Genomic DNA, 10,605 nt, shown 5'->3' with positions numbered 1-10,605 from the left:
TTAAATCCTGTTGCCTCTCTTTAATAGATATAAGTGTGAGGAAATTTCCCTGGTGGCCCAGTGGTTAAGACTTTGCCTTCCAATTCAGGGGGGGCAGGTTTGATCCCTGCTCAGAGAGCTAAAATCCCATATGGCCTCGGTGTCCAAAAACCAAAACATAAAACAAGCAATATTGCAGCAAAGTCAACAAAAACTTCAAAAATGGTCCATATTAAAAATAAAAAAAATTAAAAAAAAAAAACCTGCAGGTGTGAAAATATCAGTTTATTTGAAGTGCTGAAATAATAGTCAAATGTTAAAGAAAAGATCCCAATAATCCATTGAGTGAAACCTACTTATGTCTTGTTCATAATTTTCAATATCTCTTTAGCAATAGGATTATGTATGCTGAAAGAACAAACAGCTTTAATAGAACTCCATTACTTACGGGAATTTTTTGAAAGCAATAAGGAAAGTACTGGCAAAAAAAAAAAATCCTTTGAATGTCAAGGATGTTCTTAAAAGGAACCTTATTTATGAACAGGTAAATTCCTACCTGAAGTGGATAATTATTATGGCATTTACCCTTACCATAACTATCTTTTGAAATGGTTTCATCTCCCACAGAATTCTGTCTTTTATATGGAGTTACTAAATATTCTCCTGACATGGGAGCAAGAGAAAGAGTCATATGTGGGGTTGAAGATGGGAATAAATTTTTTTGACAGTGCTTTTTTTAGGTCAGTGGACATTTTTAAAAGTCATTGGTCAAGAGAAGCAATGCAATCCAGAAAATGGAAAAGCAGCTTTGGCCACGAAGGATGGTATTATGTGTTTCAACAAATAAAATTTGAAGAACAGTTCTCAAAGTTGTTTATATGCCAGTACATGCTCAGTAAACTGGCTCATAATGTTACTGTTGAATGTGTTTGCTCATTAATGAATGTTTAATAGACTAAGTAGTGCACTTAGTTAGATGTGATCACTGTAGATGTGTTACAGTGCAGTGGAATTTAGATTGCTACTGTAAGGAATTTAATAAGCAAATTCTGCAAAACAAAGATCCATCAAGGAGAACGGAATCATCAGGGAAATCTAATTAAAGAGACATGTAACTTAGATACTTCTGATATTTCAGATAAATAATAAGCACACTTTAAATATCTTCTACACAATATTGTTTCAGTATACATTGCATAGGCAATTAATTATCAACATACACGGAGTACCTTTTATGAGCCATACACTTGTTTAAAATTAATCTGGCAGCACCAGGTCTTGGTTACCGCATGTGCAGTCTAGTTCCCTGACCAAGGATGGAAACCCAGGCCCTCTGCATGGGGATCTTAACCACAGGACCACCAGGGAAGTCCCTAGCCATACACTTTTAATTATATTCTCTTTGGCAGAAAACCCCTGATGGGGTCACAGTTGAAACAAGGTTTTCCTTTTCTCTCCATCTCTTGTCCACTCACCCCAAAATCACACTTCAGGGGTCAGTGAAGAGCAGTCCTGGGAAACAGTCCCTGCAGCGGGGGTGGTTCTTCCTCACCTCTTCGTCTTCCCTGAGCTCCAGTCCTCCTCGTACGTAGCCTGTAGTCTGGCTCCAATAGCTGCTGAAAGTTCTCTTCTGGCAGGCCTACCCCACTGTCCACAATCAGCTCTTAGTTTTGTTGAAATTCTGGGTACTCTCAGAGTAGAGTCAGTCCCTCTCACAACCTCAGCCCTTTTGAACCCTCACCCACTGGGAAAGTGCCTCACCTCCCCCACCAGAGGCACATTTACCCATAAAACAAGAACTCTGATCTCATCTTTCAGTTATTCAGGGCTCTACCATGCCCAGAGAATATTTATATACATAGCGCAGGAAGGCAGAGTGGATCTTATCCCCATTTCACAGATGAGGAACATTCCCTCAAAAAGATCATGCGTACTAGTGCGGTCACATCAGTTCATTTAATGCTGAACTAATTCTAAGCCAAGTAGTACATAGCTATTGCCCCAAGACTCCTAAGTGCTTCTCTTGCTCCAGACGTCCCAGACCCTCCCCCAGGGCGTCCTGGACCCCATCACAATCCACCAAGGAAGTATTAATGCTTAGCACAGCAGGAAACCTGGGGACTGTCTTCTGAAGAGCAGAGCCTGCCTCACGTCAGCAGAAACATTTTTAGTATCACCCCTGATTACATGACTCACCAAGATCACATGACTAGATAACAGACTTGGGGAGGAAACTTAGGTTGAGGAAAAAGATACAAACGAAGTTCTCTATTTAAGGAGATGGAGATACAGAATAAAACCTGCCTTACTCCGTGTTCTACCTTCCCTGAGTCTCCGTTACGCAGCATCCTAACTTGATGTGTATATAAAGCATCCAATGATAATTCACTTTCTTCTTTAAATCTTACAATTGAAATAGTCATTCGACTTCCTTTGTGATTAAAAGCATAGTCCAGGAGTTAGAGCTGGGCTGTTCCTTTTACTCTATCTAGTGAAGGCTTTGTAATTCCAGTATTTATCTTATTGATACAAGTCTCTTGGGAAGATACCTACATGTTGAAGCAATCATCCTGGAAGTCACAATATCAGGAGCTACCAAGTACACTCACAGGCATTTCTACTGCTCATAGGCAGGTATATGTGATAAGTCATATATATCCACAGGAAGAAAATATCATCAAATGAGACCTGAAAGAACACATACATCTGTATTAGGGATTAAGGTCGCATCTCCACTTCCCTCTCCATAATGTCCCCTTGCTTATCATTGTATCTGGATTATGATGATGGAAGGAGAACTTACCTAGGATGAGAAGTATTTAATACAGCACATGGGCTTTCAGCTACATTAAGCCTGTGACTAAGAGTACTCATTTGATCAAGGCTAGCAATACAGCTCGAAGAAGGCAATGGCACCCCACTCCAGTACTCTTGCCTGGAAAATCCCATGGACAGAGGAGCCTGGTAGGCTGCAGTCCATGGGGTGGCTAGGAGTCAGACATGACTGAGCGACTTCACTTTCACTTTTCACTTTCACGCACTGAAGAAGGAAATGGCAACCAACTCCAGTGTTCTGGCCTGGAGAATCCCAGGGACCGGGAGCCTGATGGGCTGCCGTCTATGGGGTCGCACAGAGTCGGACACAACTGAAGTGGCTTAGCAGTAGCAGCAATACAGCTAACCATGCAGCCAATAAAGTTTCCTAGGCTGCTGTGAGCTGAGCTGATCTCAGTACTCATGTTGTGACTCCAGTGGTTTCAGAGGCGACAACTACTAATGTGGATGTGGGGTGGGCTCTGGAAATTCCCAGAAGTTCCAGCAGAGACACAACCAGATCAAAATTAAAAGGGCATTAGTCAGAAGGCTGAGTGGAAATGACAGCAGAGGAAAGATGGCAGTAATGTTTCACATGTTAGAAAATGAATGGACAAGTGGCAACTGATTGAGCAGATGTGAGAGAGTTGAAAACTAAGGTGAAAAAGAGACAGGACAAATTTGGTCATAGACTCATCAGATTGGAGACATCAGGTATCTTTGAACACAGGGTGCAGGTGAGGGTTGAAAGTAAGCTAGACAGACTAACTTGCTACTTTTTATTTATTTGTCTATCTCACGCCTCCCCAACCTCCATGTCAAGAGAATTCATCTTCTAACCTCCTACAGCATTTTACTATGTGCTTTACAAAGAATAGATACTAAATCTTTTGAATGAGGGAGTGAATGAATGAATGAAACCTGGAGTGAGAGAGAACTTAAAAAAGAACAGAGTGGGTGACTGAGAACCAGCTGATATAAAGAGATTTTTCCTAAAGATATCTGAAGTTAACGTCTATGAACACAGACCTTCTTAGAATTGGTGACCACAAGGATACTGACACCCTTGGAAATCATTAACCCTTCTTGCCTACCCACAGCACAGCTTATATTATAAGCTCTTTCAACACAGTGAGAAACACCACTTTTCTGACCTAAAGGACAGTAATTGTTCCCATTCATTAAAAATGCATATATCTGCAAAAAGGAGTTCTTCAGAAACAACTCAGTCAGGATAGGCTCAACCGCTGAATTGCTCCTGCTGCTGCTAATTAAAATGAATTCATCAGCCCCTAGGGTTAAGCCGGAGGTTAGGATGCAGTAGAGCTCAGTACCAACATCTCCCTGCTTCAAGATCTCTTTGTTCTTAAAGACCTAAAAGGAAACACAAATATGCTTAGTTGGAATCAGTGGCTTGCTGGAGAAGCCTCTTTCCAGATTTCAGGTGCTTGGTTCATCACTGACCTGGGAGAAAAGCGTCCTGTTCATGAACTCTACAGAAATGTACCCTCAAAATAGAAACTTGGAAGGGACAATGAGAAAATCTCGGTTCTTACAAAATCCTTCTGAAAGCTTCACCCATCTGGATCAGGGAACTATAGTTCTAACTTGACCCGTGTACACAGGTAACAAAGACCCCAGTTTTCTCTAGAACAGACTACCTTGTGTGCCACAGCCTCAAACCCTGGCTGTGTCAGGCCCTGCCCAGAAGTTGGAAGGTGCCTGCAGCCTTCGTTTGTAAGACAAGCAGAGCCACCTTGTGGTTGAGTTAGAAAACTGTGTTTGAGGCTGCAGTCTCGCTGAAACAGCATTCAATGAGGATGACCCTGGAGGGAGGAGACAGGAAAAAACTGGAAAACAGGCCTCATTATCAAGGAAACTTGGAATAAGTGGTATTTATTGCGTTTCAAAAAACGAAGGGCAGGGTTCCATTTGCAACTAAGTTTAGGAAATGCTGAGTTAAAGTTAAAACAAATTTGTTCTCTGGCCCTCTAATATGTCCTGATTGATGGTGAATCTCTCAGAATAGTATTAATGTATCAAGCAGTATTTAAAAATTGATTTGAGGGATACAGAGGTAAATTAGGAGTTTGAGATTAACATATACACATTGCTATATGTAAAATAGGTAACCAGCAAGGACCTACTGTATAGCACAGGGAACTCAATATTCTGTAATAAGCTACAATGCAAAAGAATATGAAAAATATCAAATATCAATCAAAAAAATATCAAAAATAGACACACACAATAAGGGCTTCCCTGATGGCTCAATGGTAAAGAATCTGCCTCCAATGCAAGACACTCAGATTCAATCTCTGGTCGGGAAGATCCCCTGGGGAAGGAAACGGCAACTGCAGTATTCTTGCCTGGAGAATTCCATGGACAGAGGAGCCTAGCAGACTACAGTCCATGGGGCCTCAAGAGTCAAACACGACTTAGTGACTAAACCACCACCACCACCACCACCATCATGTATATTAAATAATTCTATTGAGTCAATATTAAATTTTTCAATGACATGATGGTGTCATGGTTCTTTAGGAAAACGCCATTGTTCTTAGGAGACACAGGCTAAAACATATACGGGTGAAGTGTTACGACATCTGCAATTTACTTTTAAATGGTTCAACCAACAATGTATATGTAAGGTGAGGGGGAGGCAGATCTGGCAAAACATTAACATTGGTGAATTTGGAAAAAGAGTTTAAATGTTGTATGTGCTTTCATTATACTATTCTTTCAAATTTATATAGGTGTGAAATTTTTCAGGGCTTCCAGGTGGCTCAGGGGTAAAGAATCTGCCTGTAATGCAGGAGATGCAGGAGACGTGGGTTTCATCCCTGGGTTGGGAAGATCCCCTGGAGAAGGAAATGGCAACCCACTCCACTATTCTTGCCTGGAGAATTCCATGGACAGAGGAGCCTAGTGAGCTACAGTCCATGGGGTTGCAGAGTAAGACAAAACTGAAGCAACTGAGCATGCACACATGCTCGAAACTTTTCAAAATGAAAAGATAGGAAGAGAAAACAGTTAAATATTTTTAAATTTTAAACATTTAAATGTCATTTACTTGGGCATTTAATTGGCCTAATTCAGTTGTGTGGAGAATCCATATATAGTCAAACAGACCAACTCATTATAGACAAATTAGGTTTTCCTTACCTGTTCACCCATTACTTAAGAAGAACTAGCTCAGTTGAGTTTTACCCATTTCTTTCCATTTAAAACAGACTAGGAGAATTTGAGATGCTGAAGCAATCATTTTGTTGACCTCAACTACATTTTTTAAGCCTGACTAACCTCTTTTGCTGACTATATAAAGCAAAAATACATACATAAAAACTTAATGCCTAGGAGAAATTGACAGACTTGCCATCATAATGAGAGATATTAGTAATCTTCTCTCAGTAATTTTCAGGTTAAACACACAAAACAGTAATTGGCAAGTATACAGAAGATTTGGAGAAGAGCACTGTTACAAAAAAACTAAGAAATGGCTATGTTAAATAACAAATGACCATATAGTAAGCCATAAAGCAAATCTTCATAATTAATTTCAAAGAATCAGTGCCTAACAGGACCTATCCACTAATCACAATGTAATTGAGATAGAAATTAATTTATAAAAGATAACTTTTTATGAAGGGGAAATGGTGGGGGGGGGTGGTAAATAAAATTGGGAGATTGGGATTGACATATATACACTACTATAGATAAAATAGATAATTAAAAAGGACCTACTATACAGCACAGGGAACTTTTCTCAATATTCTGTAATGACCTATATGGGAAAACAATCTTAAAAAAGAGTGGAGATATATATAGGTATAGATAAATAGATACTATATGTGGATATATGTATGTAACTGATTCACTTTTCTGTACACCTGAAACCAAAACAACATTGTAAATCAACTATCTGATCAGATCAGATCAGATCAGTCGCTCAGTCGTGTCCGACTCTTTGCAACCCCATGAATTGCAGCATGCCAGGCCTCCCTGTCCATCACCAACTCCTGGAGTTCACTCAGACTCACGTCCATCGAGTCAGTGATGCCATCCAGCCATCTCATCCTCTGTTGTCCCCTTCTCCTCTTGCCCCCAATCCCTCCCAGCATCAGAGTCTTTTCCAATGAGTCAACTCTTCACAAGAGGTGGCCAAAGTACTGGAGTTTCAGCTTTAGCATCATTCCTTCCAAAGAAATCCCAGGGCTGATCTCCTTCAGAATGGACTGGTTGGATCTCCTTGCAGTCCAAGGGACTCTCAAGAGTCTTCTCCAACACCACACTTCAGAAGCATCAATTCTTTGGTGCTCAGCCTGCTTCACAGTCCAACTCTCATATCCATACATGACCACTGGAAATACCATAGCCTTTACCATAGCCTTGATTAGACGGACCTTTGTTGGCAAAGTAATGTCTCTGCTTTTGAATATGCTATCTAGGTTGGTCATAACTTTCCTTCCAAGGAGTAAGCGTCTTTTAATTTCATGGCTGTAGTCACCATCTGCAGTGATTTTGGAGCCCAGAAAAATAAAGTCTGACACTGTTTCCACTGTTTCCCCATCTATTTCCCAGGAAATGATGGGACCGGATGCCATGATCTTCATTTTCTGAATGTTGAGCTTTAAGCCAACTTTTTCACTCTCCACTTTCACTTTCATCAAGAGGTTTTTTAGTTCCTCTTCACTTTCTGCCATAAGGGTGGTGTCATCTGCATATCTGAAGTTATTGATATTTCTCCCGGCAATCTTGATTCCAGCTTGTGTTTCTTCCAGCCCAGCGTTTCTCATGATGTACTCTGCATATAAGTTAAATAAGCAGGGTGACAATACACAGCCTTGACGTACTCCTTTTCCTATTTGGAACCAGTCTGTTGTTCCATGTCCTATTCTAACTGTTGCTTCCTGACCTGCATACAAATTTCTCAAGAGGCAGATCAAGTGTTCTGGTATTCCCATCTCTTTCAGAATTTTCCACAGTTTGTTGTGATCCACACAGTTAAAGGCTTTGGCATAGTCAATAAAGCAGAAATAGATGCTTTTCTGGAACTGTCTTGCTTTTTCCATGATCCAGTGGATGTTGGCAATTTGATCTCTGGTTCCTCTGCCTTTTCTAAAACCAGCTTGAACATCAGGAAGTTCATGGTTCACATATTACTGAAGCCTGGCTTGGAGAATTTTGAGCATTACTTTACTAGCATGTGAGATGAGTGCAATTGTGCGGTAGTTTGAGCATTCTTTGGCATTGCCTTTCTTTGGGACTGGAATGAAAACTGGCCTTTTCCAGTCCTGTGGCCACTGCTGAGTTTTCCAAATTTGTTGGCATATGGAGTGCAGCACTTTCACAGCATCATCTTTCAGGATTTGAAATAGCTCAACTGGAATTCCATCACCTCCACTAGCTTTGTTCATAGTGATGCTTTCTAAGGCCCACTTGACTTCACATTCCAGGATGTCTGGCTCTAGGTCAGTGATCACACCATCGTGATTATCTGGGTCGTGAAGATCTTTTTTGTACAGTTCTTCTGTGTATTCCTGCCACCTCTTCTTAATATCTACTGCTTCTGTTAGGTCCATACCATTTTACTCCAATACAAATGTTAAAAAATCAAATAATTTTAAAATCTATACATTTTAAAATATAAAGACACATAAATAATTCATAATCAATGACAAAAAATTAGTGAAAATTGGAGAAGTCTAAGAACTTCCCCATTCCCCCAACAAAAGATATGCACATCAAAATGTGTTGAGATACAACTAGTGGGGGAAATCAGAAGAAAATATACAGCTGTGAAAGTTTATAATACAATAAGCATAGCTTAGCTTGGACTTCCAGAGAAGGCAATGGCACCCCACTCCAGTACTCTTGCCTGGAAAATCCCATGGACATAGGAGCCTGGTGGGCTTCAGTCCATGGGCTCGCTAGGAGTCGGACATGACTGAGTGACTTCACTTTCACTTTTCACTTTCATGCATTGGAGAAGGAAAGGGCAGCCCACTCCAGTGTTCTTGCCTGGAGAATCCTAGGAATGGGGGAGCCTGGTGGGCTGCCATCTATGGGGTCGCATAGAGTTGGACACTTCTGAAGTGACTTAGCAGCAGCAGCTTGGACTTCCCAGGAAGTACAGCCAAATAAAACAAAGCATTGTATTGGAGAGGGTGTTCCCTGGGGCAAAATTGAAAGAGGGAGTGAAGCTGGAGAGGAGGGCGGGAGATTAAGGAGGCATTTTGTGTTGCTGCCAGAGGTGCTCTGGGTCCTCCTTTGAGGAACTGGTGGAACTGCATCTCTGACTCCTGGCGGTAAAGAAAGAGAGGGAAGCCACAGGCTTCATCCACCATCAGTCAGAGGCTTGCCCCAGAAGGTGCTAGCTAAGTCCTTCCATATTTCCAAATTGAGCATCCAGAGCAGGAGGTAAGAGGTAGTGTTACATACCTGAAGCAAAACACTGTCAGGCCTCACCTGATTAGAACCCACGCATTGTCTAAAAGTTAAAGATGCACATACCTAGGACCCAGTATTTCCACCCCTAGGTTTTCCTTGTGTGCTAGTTGCTTCAGTCATACATGACTCTTTGTGACCCCATAGACTGTGGCCCACCAGGCTCCTCTGTCCATGGGGATTCTCCAGGCAAGAATACTGGAGCGGGTTGCCATGCTCTCCTACAGGGGATCTTCCTAACCCAAGGATTGAACTCAGGTCTCCCTTATTGCAGGTGGATTCTTTACCATCTGAGCCACCAGGGAAGTCCAAGAATACTGGAGTGGGTAGCCTATCCCTTCTCCAACAGAACTTCCCAACCTAGGAATCGAACTGGAGTCTCCTACATTGCAGGCAGATTCTTTACCAGCTGAGCTACCAGGGAAGCCCAAAGTATTCCCTAGAGAATTTTAAAATTGTGCACCAGAAAAACATGCATAAAGCCAGATTTGTTGTTTTACAACATCAGAAACAACTTACATCCCACCAAGAGTTGAATGGATTGAGGATGATGGTATAAGTATAGTGGAATAAAATAGTACAATGAAAATGAATGGACTACAGCTAACACATCTCAAAAGCAATATTGAAAGAAAGAAAAAGCTGTTAACAGAAAAATACAATGTGATTCTAGTTATATAAAGGTCTACAACAAACAAAGCTTAACAAAATATTGTTAAAGTCTCCAAACATATATGTAAAGCTATAAAGAAAAGCAAAAGAATGATAAATACAGATTTTAGGATAGCTGTCATGCCTTACGGAGAAGGCGATGGCACCCTACTCCAGTACTCTTGCCTGGAAAATCCCATGGATGGAGGAGCCTGATGGGCTGCAGTCCACGGGGTCGCTAAGAGTCGGACACGACTGAGTGACTTCCCTTTCACTTTTCACTTTCATGCATTGGAGAAGGAAATGGCAACCCACTCCAGTGTTCTTGCCTGGAGAATCCTAGGGACGGTGGAGCCTGGTGGGCTTCCGTCTGTGGGGTTGCACAGAGTCGGACACAACTGAAGTGACTAAGCACCAGCAGCAGCAGTCATGCCTTAAGGGATTCGCTGGTGGCTCAGATGGTTAAAAAAAAAAAAAAATTTTTTTTTTTGCCTACAATGCAGGAGACCCAGGTTGGATACCTGGGTTGGGAAGATCCCCTGGAGAAGGGAATGGCAACCCATTCCAGTATTCTTGCCTGGAGAATTCCATAAACAGCCTGGTGGGCTATAGTCCATGGGGTCGCGAAGAGTCAGACACAACTGAGCAACTAATAGTTTGACTTTTATGCCTTAAAGGAGAGGAAAGAGTGCCAGGTGAGAGACAGAGGATTCA

This window comes from Bos taurus, chromosome 10, assembly GCF_002263795.3.
Source record: "Bos taurus isolate L1 Dominette 01449 registration number 42190680 breed Hereford chromosome 10, ARS-UCD2.0, whole genome shotgun sequence".
Taxonomy (NCBI): Eukaryota; Metazoa; Chordata; class Mammalia; order Artiodactyla; family Bovidae; genus Bos; species Bos taurus.
The sequence above is the reverse complement of the archived record's forward strand: the minus strand, read 5'-3'. Positions refer to the sequence as shown.